This window comes from Cupressus sempervirens, chromosome 6 (genome assembly GCF_028749045.1).
Source record: "Cupressus sempervirens isolate cs-2001-9-10 chromosome 6, ASM2874904v1, whole genome shotgun sequence".
Classification (NCBI taxonomy): domain Eukaryota; kingdom Viridiplantae; phylum Streptophyta; class Pinopsida; order Cupressales; family Cupressaceae; genus Cupressus; species Cupressus sempervirens.
Window position 1 is genome coordinate 61,153,495 of NC_143123.1, and position 22,123 is coordinate 61,175,617.

The following is a 22,123-nucleotide window of genomic DNA, read 5'->3' on the forward strand; positions in this document are numbered from 1 at the left end:
GCTGAGTTTTCTTACAATAACTTTGTAAATAGGAGTACTGGTAGATCACCATTCCAAATTGTATATTGAAGTAGCCCAAGGACTGCACCAGAATTGAGGAAGATAGAGAAAGGGGAGAGGACAAGTGCTGAAGCTGAAGAATTTGCTGAACATATCAAGCGTCTACATCAGGAGGTTCAAGCACACATTACCAAGATGAATCAAGAGTATAAAGCTAGGGCTGATCAAAGGAGAAGACATAAGGAATTCCAAGTAGGGGATCTAGTCATGGTACACTTACAAAAAGAAAGATTTCTAGCCAGCACTTACAACAAGCTAAAAATGAACAAATTTGGCCCCTGCAAAATTCTGAAGAAACATGACTCAGGAAATGCATATGAGGTGGACTTGCTAGATGGTATTCACATTTCTCCTATTTTCAACATTGCAGACTTAACAAAGTATCATGATGATGGTGCAAATGAGGAACTGATGTTAGAACCATGTCTGATTCTCACTTCTAAGGAGGAAATAGAAGACATGCTAGATCATCGTGTGGGTAGGAGTACCAGAAATAGGTAATATGAAGAGTATTTGGTCAAGTTGAAAGGAAGGCCGATAGAGGACTCAACTTGGATTTCAGTAGTTGAGGTTTCCCATTTGGGATTTCCTCTACCATTCATAAAGTGACAGGGTCACTTTTTAATCTACCCTGGGTGTCTAATGCAGGAGCATCTAGAGGTATAAGGGCAATCCTGTGTCACCCAAAAGAAAATGTACTTACACTTAGTTTCTATTTCATGTGTTTTCATTTCTAGATACCCATTTGGGTCAAATAAAGGTTCCAACTCTCACAGTTCCACTATCAATGTTCTAGGATAGAGTATTTGAACACCTTGGGATACGTATAAATGCCAAAAAAATAGGAGTATGTAATTGAGCCATCATTTTGGTGAACTAGAAGGTGTAAATTGGCTGGATGAATGTAATTGCAATTTAGAGCATTCCAAAAAAAGAATCAGGTCAAAAGGCCCCACGGTTTGAAAGTTATTGCAGTTTTTTAGTTTCTGGAGACCTCCTAAGAATGCTTCAAAGTCAAGTTAGGGGTATTAAATGACCTCCAAAAGGGCCAAGAAATGGGGGATGAGAAAATCTGGTCCATAGGGCTATAGAGCACTTCGAGAGCTTTTCGAAAATGTAAACGATTTGTCAATCGGGAGCTACGGTTCAAAAGTTATGCCTCACGAAAGTTTGGTTACCATTTTTGGATTCTTCTAGATTTGCACCAACTTCTAACGTGGCTTTTGGACCCTTCTACTTGGTCGGTGGATGCCTACTAGCACTTTCTAGAATTTACTCCTAGTCCTTAACCCTCCGAGATCTATTTAAGGACATTACTGGCATTGTAAAAGGTAGTTCGGAGTGGAGTTTGAGAGGAGGTACCAAAAGGAGAAATTATCTCTAGTTTTGTGCTATTGTAAGCCCTTAGGGCATGTTTTGAAGTCTATTATCTTTGTACTTAATGTACTAGCTTATTTTCATAGTTAATACAATTTCCCTTTTCCCGTTGTGTCCATTCTATGCTTGGGTTGTGTCCCCATCAAATTATCTTCATGAGGAATTGATTGTTCTATTGATTGTGAGAGATACTGGCATGGGATCATCATGAAACTGGTCTCATTGGATCTAGCTTGAGGAGACCATGGATTGTAGCTACTTCCATGGGATTTTTATTTTATGGTTCAGATTCTCATTTTGCCCCATTTGGCTGTGAGGTAAGGCTCTCCCATTTTAATGTTCAACTATGTTTTTACTTCTATTTTTGGTAGCCATTTGTTATGAGGTTGATAACTAGTCTTCTCCTCTATTTTTGTATGCTACCTCTACCTGGTTGCGTAGGTATGAGCATTTACCTATTTTTTGGGATGAGGGTTTGGGGTTTCACACCATTATGTTGGTCATCTTTTTATACAGACTCCACTAACCAATTTTTATTTGATATTTGTGGCTTTTGTGCCCTAAGAAAAAATAGGTTTTAATTTCAAAGTTTTTGAGTTTTGAAGTTTTTTGCATCGATTTGTGTACCACCTAGTTTTCTCAGGTTTTCTTTACATGGTGTTGGTCATGGATTTATATCATATGTAGGATGTCAATCTAGCCATTGTTGCATCTTTATGTTCACATTGGGATGCATGTCACATCCATACTACCAATGTTGTGCTTGGTTAAGTGATTTTATACCTTGTGTTATTATTTCTTTTGGACCCTTGTGATTATTTTTGTGGACACTAGGATTCATGTAGAATCCATACTCCCAAATTGAGGCTAGTTGAGTGAGTTCATGATGTTTAGTCTTTTTGCATCATTGGGACTCGTGTAGAATCCATACTCCCAAATTGAGGCCGGTTGAGTGATTTGATGATGTATGGTTTTATTGTTTATTAGGAATCATGTAGAATCTATCCTCTCGAGCTTGTATTTGGTTGAGTATTATTTTTTCTTATGTTCTCATCCAATCCATGTGTTATGATCTTCAAGATGGTGGTGTCCCAAATATGAGTAGATGCATGTGCATTTGTCGAGTGATTTGTGAGGCCCAATCTCCCATGGTATTTCTAGAAGTTATGTTCATTTGGGGTTGGGTCTGGAATATGCATACCTACAGGAACTCATCATCTAATGAACATAGATGGGATAGGGTAGCACCATGGAGGGGGCTTCTATCTCATAGCCTAGTGATCATTGTGTCCTGAGCATTGGTAGAAGAAGTTTTAAATATGTGATAACTAAATAAAATACTAGGTAATAAAACTAAATAATAAAAATATTCTGGATTTTACTCCTTCTATTGGGAAGTGTGAGCTACCAATACTAGCTTGGGCTATCTGATGCCAAGCGACTCTCCATATTGTGAGACCCTACATAGTTATCCATTGATTGTCTGACCAAGACCTATAGTACTTGCATTGCCTCATGTTCTTAGTTTCAGTCATCTTTACTATCTAGCATGAGTGTTAGCCATGGAGATTTACTTTCTATGTGTGTTTGTGGTTGGATCATTATCTCCATTAGCATAGTAGGAGTGGACCTATGGGTTCCACATGGTTAGGAGGTATAGCTACCTATACCACTAATGAGGACCAGTGTATAGAGATGGTATATTATTCCAATGCAATCGATGCTTGATGTTCACTTGGTATATTCAAGATTTTAGGGTATGCTTCCTTATTATTTTTTCTTTCATTCGAATGTATGGCTATCATGTTTAGATGATGTTAATTTATTTAACGCATTCTTGTATTATGATATTTAGCATATGATTAGATGATATGTTTTGATTAGTTATAATATCTATTTCTTTACTTGTTAGCATGTTAGCTTCCTTGTTCTTATGATGTTATTACATTTTAGTAGTGACTCAATCATAAGATAGCTCTAACAATCCAGGTTGTAGTTTAAAGATTCTAAGAAATTTTATGGCTTCAAAAATTGAGACACAACCAATTTTCATGGCTTCAGGGTTTTAGGCTTAGTCAATTTCAAGAGTCAACATTTATTTTTCAGCATGGTGTTTGGTTGATGAGTTGTGGTAACTTTGAGCCCTCATCTTCTTCTTGACCTTTGTTGGTCTCTTCTTGCAAATTTTGATTATGATATGATTAGTGGATATGGACTTGTATGTTAAGCATCCTAAGAGCTTTTACCTTGGGATTGAACAAGAACATCCCCTTGGTATATTATCATGATTCATGTGGTCTGGTTTGTGAATTATGGTTTTGAGCTTGGAGATCTTTGGAAGTAATTGTAAGACTTTTTCCAGTGTAGTTGAACATGTGATTCTATCCATGTTCCCTATTCTCATCACCTTTCCTAGTGTTTCATTATTGCATGTGGTTACTTTTGTTGTTATTAAGTTATCTTAAGAAAAATAATTATTCAATGCATATTTTATCCTTGTGTTGCAAGGATCTCTGGGCAAGGCACTACATCTAGTATTAGAGCCCATTTTCAAACATTGGGATATTCGTGTATATGTTGCCCTTAGGGTTGATGTTGTGTTGTGTAAGTGCAAGTGTTTATGTGAGAGCTCATGAGTTTTTTTTCTTGGGTGTCTACTGGTGATGGACTTTCTTGTCTAATAGATGAAACTAGAGTAGTGTGAGGAGAAGGAAGTGATTCTTCCTAGTTGAATGGATAAAATCAATGTACCTTAGTATGGTTGGTTTCTTGCATGACCCTTTTTGGATAGAGCCACTAATTGGTGTCCATGTTTTGGCTTTGAGTGCCTCTTGTTGTTTTTTCTTGTGGAGTAAGGTGCATTGTTTTCCTTTTTTTTTTCTTATGTGTAAGTAAATAAATGAATATTATTCATGATTCTCTATTATATTAATATAGCAATGAAATGGTTCCTTTCATTTAGAAATGAGTGTTTATTGTGCATCATTGCAAAGGAGTAGGATTTTCATTAGATCCTTTGGGTTAATGACTTATGTCCCCAAACTGATTGCTCCTTAAGATTATGGAAATTGTGCTAAATTGATGGATAACTAAATGTTACATTGCATGGAAAAATAATTAAGGAAATTATTATAGTCTACATATGCATGAGGTTATTGATGGTTTATTGCTTGATGTGTGTGGGTGTGTTCTCTAACACTACTAGGATCATGTATTCCTTAGCATTGTGTGGTGATTTATCCCTTTTGTGTGACTATTCTTAGTCATCACATGTAATGTCATTTGATTGATGTCTTATTTTATTTTGCTGGAAGTACTTTCCTCATATTGTTGGGCTAGCATTGGTTTCCAATATTTTAATTTCTTGGAATAGTCATCAAATTTTTCTATTGCTCTCTTTGTGACAGCTATCACATTTGACTTATTTTTGAAATGTGCACTTTTTGAGGTTTACCATTGGAGCTAAAAATTCCCCATTTGGGCTTTTGGTTTTGTCTATTGGTGACTATTATACATGTTTTTAAAACTACCCAGTTGTGTATTGTGACTCTATCACATTCATCTCATACCTCTAGTAGTACATACAAGGGATAATATCATAGAGAACATACTAGTGTGTTTGGGATAGATATAAAATTGTTAGTGTAATTGGATGGTTTGAATGATGAGTAAATGTAATGTTATTCCTTAAAAAAATTCAAAAGATACATACTTGTTTTATGGTAAGTGACTCTTGAACCCTTGCTTCAAAAACCTTTTAGTTTCATTGTACATTAATGCTTGTGTTATGATTAAACTAATGAAATTATGAAAGAGAAGTAATATTGGTTTTAATGAGTGAATTTTCTTTCTTTTCATGCCTTATGTCATTCTGGACATGCCTTCTCCTTGGTTGTTTTGGACACTACATCTGTTGCTTGTCCAAGTAGCTAAGATAGTTTGATTGTGCCTTTAGGTCTTATCTTGAGTGGTGACTCAACTCTTAGGTTTTAGGACTCTTTAAACTCCATCCTATTGTAGGCTTTGTTAACATATTTTTGATGCATTTTGCAATGGAGTCAATTAGAGTTTGGATGTGAAATTTATGGCCTCTAGAGGAAAGACAATTATTGTACTTCTTTAGAGTCATCCTGTATTAGTGGGTGCTATTCCTACAATATCTGGGTGTAGCATTCACCTTTGAGGTTGACCCTTGTTGTGAGTCTCATTGCTAGTGTATTCCCTTATCCTTTCCTCTCTTGAGTGAGTAAGCTAACATTGTTATACCAATAACTCAGCAATGTTGGTTGAATATTTGATGGTTGGTGGAATTGTGGGTTTCCCTAACATGTTTTCGGCTGAATTAGTGTAGAGGTTGAGAGAGAATCCCTCTCATTCCTAATACTCTATGGTTTGTTTCTCCCTAATCTTATATCTTTCAGAGGATTTTCTTAGTCAAGTTGATTATTTACAACTAACTTGAGGCTAGAGATTGAGTTTAATAGTAGATGGAGTGTAGTTTTCCCAGCATGTTGCTGGAGGGACATGATATTGGGGGACACATGTTACCATCTTATGAGTTGGTATGAAGATATTACATGATTTTTTCCAATAATGAGATTCTTTTCAACCTTGAGGGAAGGTGATAACATGTCTGGTTGGGTTATATAACCTTAGTTCATAGTTATAGTTGAGATATTTGTATCATAGGCACTATGTGTTAAAAATAGGTATTACTGAGAGGGGGGGATGAATCAATAATATATAAACTTTAGTCACCAATGAGATATTATTACTTTCTTTAAACCATGCATAACCAACAATAAAGTAATACTGAACAGTAATAACAACAATGCACAAAGATAACTCATAACACCATATTTTTTTAACTAGGCAAACCCTAGCCAAGGGAAAACCCTAGTGGGGATGATACCCACTAGATAGTATACCAATATGTATATTCCTTGTTGGAGGATAGACCTTGTTAGAATTCAATGAGTAAATTTAGTATAAGCGGTCCCTATTAGGAGACTTTGAATCCCTGTTAGGAGTTATGGTATAATGTATGCAAGAAGAATCCACTGCCCAACATGCAATTTCAACTAAAAGAAGAGCTCACTAATCAAACAAGTAACTTTCTATTACTTTCCTTTCTTTTCTAATATCTAATCTTCAACTCAATCTTGGATCACCAAATAGCTCATATAAAACTTCACATATCTCACTTTCACAAAGGTTTACTCACCATAATTCACAATTCATTATTTACATAATCTTGAAAGCTTGCACACTTCTTATCACAAGAATTCCTTTGCATAAATACCCAGCCTTTACATAAATTACTACTAGTTTGGCTAGGACCACAATTCACTTTTTCAAGTTAAAAGAAACATCTAGGATGTTGGTCCTAATTTGACAAGTAACTGTTTTGTAAACAAAACAATTCTTTCCTTCAATTTTATTGTCTTGCTTCATCAAAACATGATTATCTCTATTATGTAATGTTTATCCAAAATTCCAAGCTTATACACATCATCACCAACATGTATAATATCTCCATATAACTTTGCTAGTCATAATATGATGTCAGAAACAAGTTATAAACAAAACAATACATGGTTGTAAACTGAATTCTTTACTTAGACAATTTTGTGATTACCAATGACTAAGTATCTTTATTTCTAAGGTTTCCTATGAGCATATACATCATGTGTTTCCATAAATGACAAAAATTACATATCACTATTAGCCAATTGTCAGCAATCTCGCCCTTTGGCATTGATGGCAAAAAAATAGGGAAAATTGGCTAAGTGACAAAAACAAACTAACAAAATAAATATTACATCTATTACAACTTGTTCAACTTTACATATGTGCTCCCCCTTACAATATATGTTACACTTTTACAATCTCCACATGTATTTCTCCCCATTGTATCTTTCCCAACAATGACATGTATACAATTTTTACATGTATCTCTCCCCCTTTGACATCAATGAAAAAGGTCAAAATGTCAAAATGTCAAGATTCTATCCAAAAACTATCCAAACTATTGTTCTTCCTTATGCTGAAATAATATTCATATAATCATTTAAAATAGTCATTAGATTGCCCATACCTTTGTTCCATGTCTCCTTGGTAGACTCAGTTGATGTGAGAATTGCACATAAAGCATATGATGCAACCTCAACAGCATTAATATGTAAATACAAAAAGTTTGAATATGTGTCCTTGGCCTTGACACATTCCTCTAACTACTTCTCAAGAAAACATAACTTCATAGCAATAGATTCTCTGAAATTAGATGTTCTATTCAAGATCTTTTCTTTTTGAAGTTCCATTTTCATGATGTCACTATAAATATGAGCAACTTGACTTTCAAAATCATCTACTTTGCTAGATGGATGTTGGATCTACCTAGATAAAGCCTCTAGCTCACTCATCTTTGTCTCTATTTGACTATCTAAGTCTTTAGTCAACTTTTATGATAAGGTACACTTAACATATAGATTTCCCCCTTCTTGTTAACATTTCCAAAGCTCTTTTATACAAGTATCAAGATTGACTAAGTCATTCTTGGTATTCTGGCAGATGGTGCTAAACAAGTTAGCAACATGGGAAATTTGAACCTTTACCTCTATAGAATTTAATAGATTTGAAAACTCTTCATTGAATGACTTTAGTACTACTTGTGCTCTCTATTCAAGATCTAGTTCTATATTCTAAACTACCAATGTACTATGTAGACTATTTGTTACTTCCATTAAAGTTTTCTACAAACTTTTCACTATCTTGTTTTTATATATAAGTTTGGATAGCGATTAGATTAGATCTATTTGATCATCATCATTAGTGGCCAAACTAGCAAGAGGAGTGGAGTAGATGAACTAGATAATTTAGTCTCATCCTCTCTTTGTTTCTTTGTTGCTTCTTTAGTTCTTCTCTCTTCCTCTTCTTTCTTTTCTTTTTCCTCTCTTTCTCTCTTCTCTTATGATCTTTTCTTCTCTTCTTCCGTAGTTTTCTTTATCCTCTCTTCTTTTGCAATCCTTCTCTTGACTTCATATTCCTTTCTTTTCCTATCTTCCTCAAGCAATTGCTAATAAACTTCTTCTATATTCTTCTTTTCTACTTCTAGTAGCCTCTTTTCTTCCTCAATTTGCTTCAACTTTTCCTCAATATATTTAGTGTCTAGTTTATTTGGCTCAAAACCACCAAATGGATTAGTATCATCAATGTTGATGGTAACATTGGTTTGATAAATCTACATGGTGTCACCACTTACTAACACTTTTAAGGTTCTAGGAGTTGGAGGAGATGTTGACTATGACTTTATCAACATCTTACTAATAGCTACTATAGTCTCCTTTCTTAACTTATACTTTTCACCAACCATAAATAGAAATGATCTCAACTTATTTCTTAAGTATGGCATGATGTTAATCAAAAATCCTTTAATTTCGCCTTCATCATCACTCTTACAAATAGCCCTCGGCATAGACTTCTAAAGTTCAAGCTCTTCTTCTCTTGCAAGAGTCTTCTTCTTTACAAGTCTCTCATAGACTTTCTAGTTCACCACTCCTTCAATATCCTTCAAACTTAGATTGTTTTCTATGATATATCTTATAGTAGAAATATCAACCTGATCCTTCTCAAAATTATTATATAAATCATAAAACTTTTTCATCTAAAAAATGGTTCCCTCATTGGAAATCATTCTATTGATCTTCTCAATCTTTGGCTTCCAGGGTTGCTAAGATTTTCCTACCACTTGCTAAGGTGGAGTCACCTTTTCTGCTTATTTAGTTTCCTATTCCTCATCTTCTTCATCACTAGAGACAATTGTCAAAAAAAATTTCGACCTCTTTCATGGTCAGGTGGCCAACTATTTGATCTCTTTGTCTTTGTAAACACTACTTCAAACAATCTCTCTAATTTTCTCTTCTATTCATTGAGTTGAACATTAGACACTATCGTATATGGAATGCTCTATTCCAAAAATGTCTCAGCAACTGATACTAACAAATGTTGTATGTTCAATACACCTTGCTTTATTATCTGTCTCATAGCCTTAGATTCACTCTCTATCATTTCGGCCTCTGATAGTGCCTTCTTCATTATTGACTCAACTTTCTTATGTGACGCCTTCTCCAAGGTTTCTTGATGAGCATGCTGAGTGATCTCATCATATGTACCAAATTTTTACTCTACTTTATCTCTGTCTAAATTTAACAACAAATTAACATAACCAACTACAACATCATCATTCAATTCATAGCTCAAGGAATCTACAAATGTCTCCCAAGGTTCCACTACTTGAATAAATGTATGATCTATATCAACTAATATACAAATGTCTTCCTTTAACCTATCCACAATTGTAGGTGCAATTACAAATCTCTATTTCATCTCATTCTAGAATGTTCTCATTATTAGACTACCTTTTTCTAATATCTTGTCTAGAGAAAGCCTAATGTGTACCTCTAAAATTTTCTCCATTGTGAATCTATCACTACTCATTATGTCTATGACTGACAAGTAAGAAAATATTTTATGTACATGAAACAATATGTGATTTATCAATTACTATAATCTAAATACACCATTATTTGTTCTCTTAATCTTTTCAAGGTTTTCCAAGAGTTGCATAGTTAGTATTTCACTCAGATTCACTTGCTCTTTCTCTACACATATCTTATAAGCTACATATATGAATCCTACTGAAAGTTCATCAATCTTAAAATTGCACAAACCGAATAAACAATAATTCTACAAATAAATCTTACATCATCTTGCTTGATGGTGTTGATCACCATAGCCTTACCATTGTACACTACCTTAGTATAACTTTCAACTTTCATTTTGACCAACTTCTCACTGATAGGTACACCACCTTGTTTGCTATGACTAGTTACCTCATGAATAAGATTGGTGGAAATGTCTACTACATTATCTTGCATCCACAATTCACCATCATGTATCCTACTTTAGTATGATTTGAGTCCATTTGTCTATGTCTAATTCATGGTAGAAGTGATACTTAAACAAGTCTAATTCCTTTAAATTTTCAAATCTAGGCATCATAGCCATGTCGTGGTTAAAAATAGTTACATATATTTATTCATGAATTCACTACCAATCGACTCAAACTTGCAATTCAAATAACTTTATGTCTTCAAGATAAACTAAATTTTTTAGAGTGACAGACAATGCAAAGTTAGGGTTTCCTTCATTTGGTTTTATGGAAACAATATTTAATTTGGGTCTATCCTTATTCTCAACACTATGTACAACTAAAATATCCATGATTCTATCAAACAATATCTTTTACCAAACAATTTTTTTGAAAAATGATAAAATATCTCTTTCTAAAAATATGGTTTTCTTTGAAATTACTCTGAAAAGTTTCTTTTGAATGCTCTTCACTTTGGATGTGTTTGCAATGAAGTGAAAATATTTTGTACTCCATTTATCCCTTCAAATTGAACTTGCATTAATTATGTACTTTCCAAATATTAAAAAGCTATCAATTATGTTTCGTAATTAGATAACTACTTGAACTAATCTGTCCAATCTTAAAATGTCACCCACAGTTTACTATACCCTCCTTCCATCATGATAAACATCCTCAAGACTTTGCATCATAAAATTCTCTACAAAACATACTTTTCATCTTCTATTGTAGAATCAACCTTTTACTGCAATACAAATAACTCTAAATTCATTCATAACTTGTTTAAATGAGCTCCAAATCACAAGCAAGTTTAGGTACCATCTAAACATGACTGGATACAAATTTTCCCAACTTTTCTACCTCTAATTTGGTCTTTGACTAAACTTCTCAAATTCTAATGTTGTGAACAAGCTTATTTCAACTTAATTGAATCAAACTCAACAACTAACTTTAATCTTCCTATCTCATTATCATCTAACTTTTATTTTGAGATCTTTCTTCCATTTACAAATGCTTCATTAAGTTCTTGTTGAAGTTTACTCACAATGTTTCTTTGTTCCTCATTGTCTCTACTAGTTCCAAAGTTCATGGTTCCTTCTGTTCCCAAAGTTTCTTCCATTGTTTCTTCTATCTTGAAAGTTTCTATCCATTTTACAATACATTTTTGTGTGTCTGAAGTTGTTGTAGAACTAACATATAGGTGTTCTGCTTCTAGGATTTTTCTAATCATTAGGCACATGATAATTTTGAGCAATGTGTCCTAAGCTGTTACACTTATAACACATGATCTATCTTCTTTCTTCATAATATCTTCCTTCTCTTGATGTCCTTTCATTAGATCTTCTTCTATCTATAGGGTTAGTATATCTAGACATTCTACTCTTTCTTCTATCATTATCATACGTTTCCTACAATTAATTGCATTATGAGCCATACCATGACAATTATGATAGTAAAATTCCTTAACATGATTAAATGGCTTATTTATACAATCTCTTTTCATATGACCTATTTCATTACATAAAAAGAACTTACCTCTAAATTCATACCTAGTTATCTTAGGAGTCTCCACTTGCTTTGGTTCATCCAAGATTTCAGCTTCCTTGTTTTGCTCAGCTTCTTTAGGCTTCTCACAAGATTTATTGGATTCAATCTTATCATTAGATTTTTCTTTTCCTTTTGGATCTAATCTAATCTTAGGTTCTTTTGTAGGCATGTTAATTAGATAACCAAGACTAGTCTTATAATAAGAAGGTCTTTGTATTAACATAGAATCATCAAGCTTTTATCTACTAAAATAAAGTTTCTTAGGCTATTGTTTGCACTATGTCAATTCACCTTTCACAATAGTATTGTACTTATGGAGTTCTTTATGATCTTCTTTCAATGTTTCAAACTTAGATGTTCTCTTTGCTAGACTTTCTCTCAGATCTACATTTTTAGTCTTCAAATTAGATTCAATTTTGTGTAGGATCATTTCTCAAAGTCAAATTTAGATTTGTAATCTTCAACTCATGCTTCAAGATCTTGTACTCTATCTTCAACTTTGAATAGTCATCATCACTAGTTCTAGATTTAGTAGGTTCAGGATTTGATTTCAGATGATCAATCTTTTCCTTCAACTAACTAATGTATACTTTAGAGTCTTCATATATATCCTTCAACTTATCTCTTTCTTCAATAAGGAGATAATTTTTTTCAAGAGATTCTTCAAGGTTCTTCATCAACTATTCTATATCCATAGGTATCTTACTTAACCTATTAAACAACATCAAAGTAACTAAGTTGTAATACCAAGTGTTAGAAATGGGGATTACTGGGTTTCGGTGAATCAATAATCTATAAACTTTAGTCACCAACTAGATATTATTACTTACTTTAAAAAATGCATAACCAAACAATAAATTAATGCTAAATAGTAATAGTAACAATGCACAAAGATAACTCATAACACCATATTTTGTTAACTAGGGAAACCCTAGCCAAGGGAAAACCCTGGTGGGGATGATACTCACTAGATAATATACATGTTCCTTATTAGAGGATGGACCCTATTAGGAGTCAATGAGAAAACTCACTATAAGCAATCCTTGTTAGGAGACTTTGAATCCCTTTTAGGAGTTGTGGTATAATGTATGCAAGAAGAGCCCACTACCCAAATATTCAATTTCAACTAGAAGAAGAGATCACTGCTCAAACAAGTATTTTTCTTTTATTTTCCTTCCTTTTCTAATCTCTTATCTTCAAATCAATTTAAAATCACTAGATAGCTAATATAAAACTTCGCATATATTGCTTTTACAAAGGTTCACTCAACACAGTTTGCAGTTCATTATTTACATAATCTTGCAAGCTATCACACTTCTTATCGCAAGAAGTCCTTTGCATAAATACCATGCCTTTACATAAATTACTATTAGGTTGGCTAGGAACACAATTAGAGTAAACATCTAGGATGTCAACCTTAATTGGAGAAGTAATTATTTTGAAAACGAAACAATCCTTTCCTTTAATTCCACTGTCCTACTTCATCAAAACATGATTATCTCTATTACGTATAGTTTGTACAAACTTTCGAGGTTATACACATCATCTCCAACATGTATACTCCATATAACTTTTCTAGTCATAATATAACATCATAAACATGTTGTAAAGAAAACAATACACTATTTTAAACTAAATTCTATACTTAGACAAATGCATGATTACCAAACACTAAGTATCTCTATTTCTAAGGTTTCCTGTGAAAATTATTAATTATAAAATACATTTATTATTAATTATAAATTAAGTAAAGTTTTAATTAATATTTAACATAATTTATTACAAATAATTTTTAATTTAATTTAATTAATTTTAGTTTAAAAACTATAATAATTAATAACAAAGTATTATTTAATAACATTTAAGTTTTATATATATATATATATATATAATTATTTAATAATTTTGATTAGCAATAAAATCATAGTGATTTTTATTAATGGTCAATTATTATTATAATAATTTATTGGAGATAAATATTTTAAATCATCTAATGATATTTAATTGTGAACGTTAAATTTCATAAGATAAGACTAATTGTGCACTTTGTTTAAAAACAAGAAATGGGTTAAATAGTAAGGGTTAAAATGTAAATCTTAGGTACTTGAAAATATACATTGAAAATGAAAATGTAAACCTTGCTATTAACTTAAACTATGTGTTTTCAAAATCAAACCAAACTATGAAACTACACTATTATCTGTAAGTTGTCTTTGTTTTGGGTTTGGGTTGACTAGAGTGTTGACTAGTTCTAGGACATCTACTAGAGGCTTTGGAGTTATGTGTTTGTGATATTATGATTATTTGATCTTGATCTTTTAAAATCAACCATGGTAATGTGTTTGGTATGTTCTATGATGAGTTTGGTTATATTATTTGTTATTGTTTTCAGTGTCCTTGTGGGATAATGAGATGAATGTTATGACATATTTGACTTAATATTTTTGAGTCTTTGATTAGTAATTTTGGGATGCTTTCCTGTTGCTTGTAAATAATTGATGGGTTATGGTGAATTATCTTTCGATGTTTTCTAGTCACTTGTATAGGATTGAGGGAAATACTATGATTCTTTGATTTGTGATTTTATGAGCTTAGGGTAGGTTATCTATATGTAATGTCAAGAAGCGGCTTGCAATAGAAGCCAAGGCCTAATGTGGCTAACAGGGTAACCCATTGTAAGTTGTTTATTAAGTGAAAACACTACATTAAAGGGGATTAAAATGAGCCTAATAAGAGTCTTTGTCTTTCCTTGCCCATTCCTCAAGTACTAGTATAGACTAGGATGGGAGTAGAGAGGGCACTTTTGTGACCATTCATCATTACTGTGCCTTGTTAGTACAAAAGGATACTAGTGCCACATTGAGTCACTAGGGGGCCGAGGTCAAGTTAGACTGACAGGGTAACTCTAGTATTGATTCGTGTGATTACACTAGCCTACTTGCATAGTAGGTTCCCTACGTATCTGTGTTTGCCTCTGGGTCTAGATGTCGATTTATCTTGGAACCTTTGAGTTAGATTACCTTTAGGGTTTCCTTGACTTAGATATTACTTTTGATTTTGCAATTGATATCTTATTTGGGACTTGAGACTATCTCGTCAGTGTAGTGGGAGTGGACCTTTTTGGATTTCCACAAAGTCGGGTGATAGTGCTTTTTACTTTTACCATTGAGATTCATCTGTTGATGTCGCGGTTGGAGTTCCTTGTCTCCATTTTGTTTCATTAGATCTTTGTATATTATGGTGGATGATTATATCTTTATGATGGATGATTTCACTTATTGTATTGTACTTTGCTTCATGGATCCAAAAGGGATGATGTAATCCATTTCTATAAATGTATATTCTTTCAACCTTTCATACCCTATGAAATGTACAGTGGATGATTGTGCATTTCAAATTTTATTGCCAAATTACATTCAAAATAAATGTATATTATTTAAATGGGCTTGGACTTGTAATTATTCTTTCATGTGGATGTGGTATTTTTTAGACTTAGTATTATTTAAATTTAAACGTGACTCAATGTCTTGGGATCCTTGAGTAATGTAATCTATTATGTTTGTTTAAGTATGATTGTATGTTATTGCTTCCACTATTTTATGATTGTTGTTATATATTATATTTAAAATAAAATAAAAATGTTTGGCAAACTTAGGAAAAATTTAAGTTAGTTCTTTTGGATCCCTTGGCAGGGTGTTACAGGGTAGGCCTATCAAAATTATACAATCACACACAAGGACTTTTGAACTCCCTCTGAATACCAATTATCTGAGCTCCTCATCTAAAGTTACTTTTAATGAAGTATCACACTCCCTCTCAATTTGATATCAATCTCCTTTTTCCTACAATAACATTCTAGGAGGAAAAGATCAAGGCACATAGCTCTTATAGTATGTATTGAATATAAAAATAAGAGAGATTGATATAATACTAAAAAAATGTATAATATAATGTCATTCCAATGTAATATAGATAAGTATCTAATTAAAATATATACTTTGAAAATATAAGAAAATATTTAATCTTCTATAAATATACTCTAATCTTTATTTTCCAAACATGTTATTTATAAAATACCTAATTGAAATTATGAAATTCTTATCCAAATAATGATGATATGAAGAAAATAGTCACCTTTCATCTAAATTTGAAGAAATGAAAAGGGTTTCTTAAGAATATTATCGAATTTACATTGATATAATTGCTACCAAATTATGAATTCAATAAGTAATTATTACTTATTTTCTAGTGGAGCTACCTATAAAGTGTTGATTTACATACTAATTTAAAAAAGTTATAAGTTTTAAATGGTATAACCTTTTCAAAATTGGAAAGATGCATCACATTCTATGATTTTCCTTCTATGAGGAAATTTTTTTTTAATTTTTTAATTTTTGTATAGTTTTGAAAGAGTTAAGGTGGTTAGAAATGAGAGCTTTTTAATTCCAAAAAAATATTGTAACAAAAAAATCAAAATTAATTATTTACTTGGAATAAAATTGCAAATAAATATGCATCGCATATGGGTATGAGTCGACTTATATATGGAATCTTAAAAAATAATACTATCATTTGATTGTGATTAAGGTGGTCAGACATACACCTACTTATTTTTTCCTAAAGTTTTCATACTTTTGTATTGAAATTCAAACTTTGATTTATTAAAAAAAATTATTAGAAAAGTACTAGTATTTTAGAAACTAAATTCAATTTACTACATATTCTATTCTTACAAATTTTTGATATAAGGTTCATAACTAGCTCAAGATTTCACATCATGTTGACTAATGTTGATGTCCTAATTTTTCATTGCCACTTAAGGCCATAGTTTGGCCAACCAAGAACCTGAACATACCCACCAAATATATTTAACAATCAATCCTATGGTGTTCCCCAATATATATTCACTTTTAAGTTAAGATATAAATACTTACCTTCATGTCACCCCTTTCTTATTTGTTTCCAAGGTCAAGGGGCAATGACATGCACAATCCTTGTGATTCCTGCTTAGAGGTATCCATGTGGGGCACACCATACAAGTGTACATTGTCATCCCATCACTACCTATCACTTCCTTGATGTGAATTATCAAATCAAATTGGTATGATTAAATCCTTTTTAACGTACAATGCCCCCATTACCATGATCTTAGTCAAATCATCCAATGACAATCCTTCTAGAAGATGAATTGGTTCTCTTTCCACATCTAATATGATTTATGCCCCATGTGCTAGGAAGCATACATATGTTGGAAATTTTTCTAAAAGGAAAGCATGGAAATCCATTGAGGTTGTCATATATCATCTATATTAAGTCAACAAGTTGTAAAGATAGAGTTTGGTTTGAAGACTTATAAATTTTTCTAAGTGTTATGAAGAGTAGTTGTCAAAAGAGACACCTTTTTGGTTTGTGAAGTTCACATATAGTGAATATGAATGTGTAGACTTGAGGAAAGATAAAATAGGGTATGATTATCATATATGTCAAACTGCAAGTCATTATGAGTTGTACGGATGGAGATAATAATAATTTATCAATTGCAATCATGTACATGCAAAGAAATACAAAGTAAAGAAAAGGGTAATTTGTGTTACAGAATTCTTTTGGTTTACCAAAATAATTAATTAAATAATTAGGGATGACATTCTAGATGTTAAATTTGACTTAACAAAAGCATATTTAGTGTCTTGGGACACATGTGAAGATATGAAGGTTGACAAGACAAAAAAGAAAGGTATAAAGGAAAGATTTGGAAAAGAAAACTTGTGTGATGTCTCTAAAAATTGAAATGCACTTGTTATATGCTAAAAAATTTATGTTAGAGAAGAGAAAGGAAAATGTATGTGAAGCTATGTATAAAGAGATACAAAGGACAAATCAGATATTGTAGATATCAACATTGTCAAAAGGTTTTTGTATCTATTCCTTTTGTGTAAAAAATATATCTTTGTATTTGCATGTTTGGGAAGTGGACTCATCTTTCATACTTTTTCAATTTTAATAGCAACTCCTAGTAGGGTTGATTCTTCTCACAAGGCCTATTCCTCTAATAAGGACATAGACACTATACAAATGTAATAGACTCCTAATAGGGTCAATATCTTTCACAAGATACTTTTGATTAGTAGATCATTTTGTTGGTATCATCCCCACCACAGCTTTCCCTTCATGAAGGTTTCCCTAGGGAAAAAATAATGGTATTATGATTTTCATTGTATTATTTATATGTTTTTTTTATTTTAATCACATGCGCATGTTTTAAGGTTGTTAAAGAGATCAATAGTTGGGCAAAAGTTTGTGAAAGACCGATTACCACTACCCCCCACCTCGATATTTCATATTTATAACAATTGGTATTAGAGCACAGTTAATTAGAGGAAACCTTAAAACTTGAGTAATATCACTATGGATATAAATTAGTTGCAAAAGAACATGTATGAAGCTCTTTAGGAACTTGATGCAATCATAGAAGAAAGAGATAGTTTGAAGAACATATATGAAGAGGCTCATAGTTGATATTGATTTCACCTATATGGAGGCAATCACACCTAGAGTAATATATATAGACCAACTTGGCCATGAGGTTATAAAGGAAGTAATTGAAGCCTATCCACAAAACATTCTAAGTGCAGATTTAGACTCAAAAAGTCCTAAATTTGGCACTTCAAAAGAAAGCATGAAGTTGGCATATCAAACAAAGCTTGAAAAGTATACAAGAAAGAAGGTAGATAGTGAAATGAATAACATTTTGAAGGAAAATGAAATGACACCATAAAAATTTTCTAATGTTAATAAAACTATATTTGAGATGCAATAGATTGGTCAAAAGGATATTTTGGTAGTGGTTGTTCCACCATTATTAGTTAAAGGCCCTAGCACTACAGTACCTATACCACAATTTCCATCAACACCAAAGTTGTTTTGGGTTAGCCCAAAGAAGAAGAAGATGTCACTATATAGTAAAAGTTTGGTCATTTTCATCTACAAGAACAAGAAGATCAACAAGGTTACTAGAAGTAAAGAAAGAACAAGAAAAGATCCCCAAGTCTAAAAGAGTTAAAGAAATAGCTATTGGATTGGGAAAAGGACAAAAGGTAATAATCACCTATGAAGGGAGTAAGATGAGAAGTTAAATAACTCCACATGAGGCCTAAGTTCAACAACAATCATAACCATAGCAGCAAGAAGAGGGAGAAAGAAGTAGTAAAAAGAAAATAACTTGGAAACCAAGAATTAAGAATCTAAATGATTCTATCCTAAATGAAGGAAATCTTAAGAAGCTTAAGAAATATTATGATAGATACCAAAAATATGAGTAGAAAAAATTGGATGTAATAGTCATTCAATAGATGATTAAATGCAAACAACCCTTACTTACAATCCATGCAGAATTACCCAAAGAGCTATATGAAAAATTGAATAAAGTTATATTGAAGACAAAACATAAAGAAAAAACCTTGAGAAAATAAGTTATCAAAAGATTTTATGAGGTGAAGAATAATTCTCAAATGAAAAGGATAATGGATAGGATAAACCCACTAGTAGTAGACAAAATGAGATTAATTAAACTCATGGAAGGATAAAAAGAAGAAGTTAAAGGCACTACAATACTTATTGATCAAATCTTGAGTGAGCTAGTAATAAGATCCTAAATAGAAGAGGCTAGAAATGAAGTAGTTATACCTTCATCTACAACATAACCACTTAGTACATCAAAGATAGAGATTCCAGTAGCAGTAACAAAGAATTTAGAAGACAATATAATTTTATATGTACCTAAACCTAATTAAGAGGAAGGGAACATGATGGTATGAGAAGAAATAATGACTCCATCTCATAGTACCTTAGAGGTATAGAATGCCACCATGATGAATGAAGAAAGAGTTAGTAAGGAGACATAAATAAATATTGAACAATCTTTGAGTCACCACAGATCATAATTGATATTGATATGATGAATATTGATAGAAAATACAAACTATAGATAAGATAGAGGATCCATTCAAGGATCAAGATAATATTGTTGACAATTTGGTCATAGAGAATTTGGTTGACTATCCTAGCTCAGATGAGGAGGAGGATAAGAGTGAAAAGAAAGAAGAGGATGAAAAGAAGGATGATAAAGAGAAATCATAAGACTTAGCCACATTAGCTAGAACCCTTAAAGATATAGATATAGAAACTGATTAGGGAATTGTTGTGAAAGAAACACTCCACTTCACACCCTAGCTGAGACATGTTGAGATAGAAGGAAACCATGGATAGTCAGTAGCTAAATGAATCAAATAAAGAAGAGGTCAACATATGTTATCTTGACACCTCAATGCATGCAATAGATAGAGAAGGATAATAGTCAAAATGTGTAAGATCAGCTAGCTACTCCCATTAAGGAACATAGTAGAGAGACTTCTAGTTCATCAAAATCTCCACTAGAATCATTTTTGGCAATAGTGATAAGTAGTACACCATTGGCAGACACATAAGACCTAGAGATTGAGATGTTTAACAAGTTATCATCATTTTCTACTAGCAAGATCATTGAGAAAAGTAAGGGAATCAAAAGCACTCAAGAGATACTTCAGAATTTCATAGGTAAAAGGAAAATTTTGATTCCAATTCATATCAGTGAAAGTGATCCCCATAGAAAAGAAAATAGAGTATTGGAAGAGTCTGACAATTATTTCAAGACTTCAGTAGAAGTTTTCACTATGAAAGCCCAAGCTGAGCATTATACAAATCTTTTCAAAAAGTTATATAGAAATGTTAAGGATGATTTGGAAAACTTAGGTGCATGAATTAAAGAGCTAAGAAGGTGTGTACAAGAAGGGAAGGGACTATATGAAAAATGTTCCTTGTCACATGATTATATTTAGAGCTTCACCACATAGATTAGAATGAGAGAAGATGTGTTGAAGAGTGTGACTAGTTAGTTAAATAGTATAGATGCTCAGGTCATTGACTTTGAGGCAAGGATAAGCAAGATAAGCAAGATTCATAATGAATAAAGAATATTGGAGGAAAACAAGGAGAAGATAATGCATAGATTCTCTTTGTTAAGAGAATATTTGTCCTTAAAGATAGACGCAATACAAAAACAACTTTATGATTGCTCAAAGGCCAAGATATCTTATGAGCACTTTTCTTATTTAGACTTTTAAGCCACATAATTAGCATCTTATGGAGCATGCATACTCATCGCAGTATCATACTTAATCAAAGATGCATGGAATAAAGGTTTAATCATCTTGAAGAGAAGTTTTTCTGATTATATTACACTACTAACCAATTAATCGACATAATGAAGGTAGACTCAAAATTTTGATTTGTATATAGTTTTTAACTCACCTTTGTCATTGATGTCAAAGGGGAAGTTTAGTGTATGAAAAGTTGTATGAAAGTATTCATAGATATAACATAGAATATAGAATAAGGGGGAGTATATATGATGTATAAGATGATATCTAATAGAAATTATCCATATTTTGAAAAAAATTTATGGTCATGTCAAGAACTTCTTAATTTTGAAATTTTATAATTTTGGGACTTTGCCAACTTTCTCATATGTTGCCATCAATGCCAAAGGGATAGATTGTTGCAAATTTGGACAAGAGGTGAGTATGGAAATACATTAAGGTTTTCATGCATGGAATATAGCATCTATATTAATTCAACCAGTTGTGTGTTGGTGGTTGAAATGTTATGGGTTTCAAATTATCCTGATGAAAACAAGACATATCTAGGGGCAACTAACTCCCATCCTTAACATTTCCTTTCACACACTAGGCCAACTATAAGGCTAGACCCTTCTTCTACTTCAAGCTCTACAAAATCTAGTGGGGTGAACCTCATATTCATTTATATGGTACCAATGCAAAAACATATTCCTAAATTTGTTAAGAAGATTTAACCCTTATATCTCCTAATATTTATGCAATAACATACATCTACATTAGCTAAGTGCAAGATAATCCAATTCATAAGCTGGGTGAGGGCATCCTTTTTAGCTCTTCAACATGAGAGGGAAAAGCATTTGATTAATGATGTCAAATTCAACAAAACCCTAAATATGTAGCCATAAGAAAAAATGATCCTGTAGCTTATCGGTGTCTTATCTATTAGGAAATTCCATGAATCAAACACATACACATGGATACCTAAGACATATTCATATATTTAGATATCTGATCTATGCATTCACCTTGTAAATAG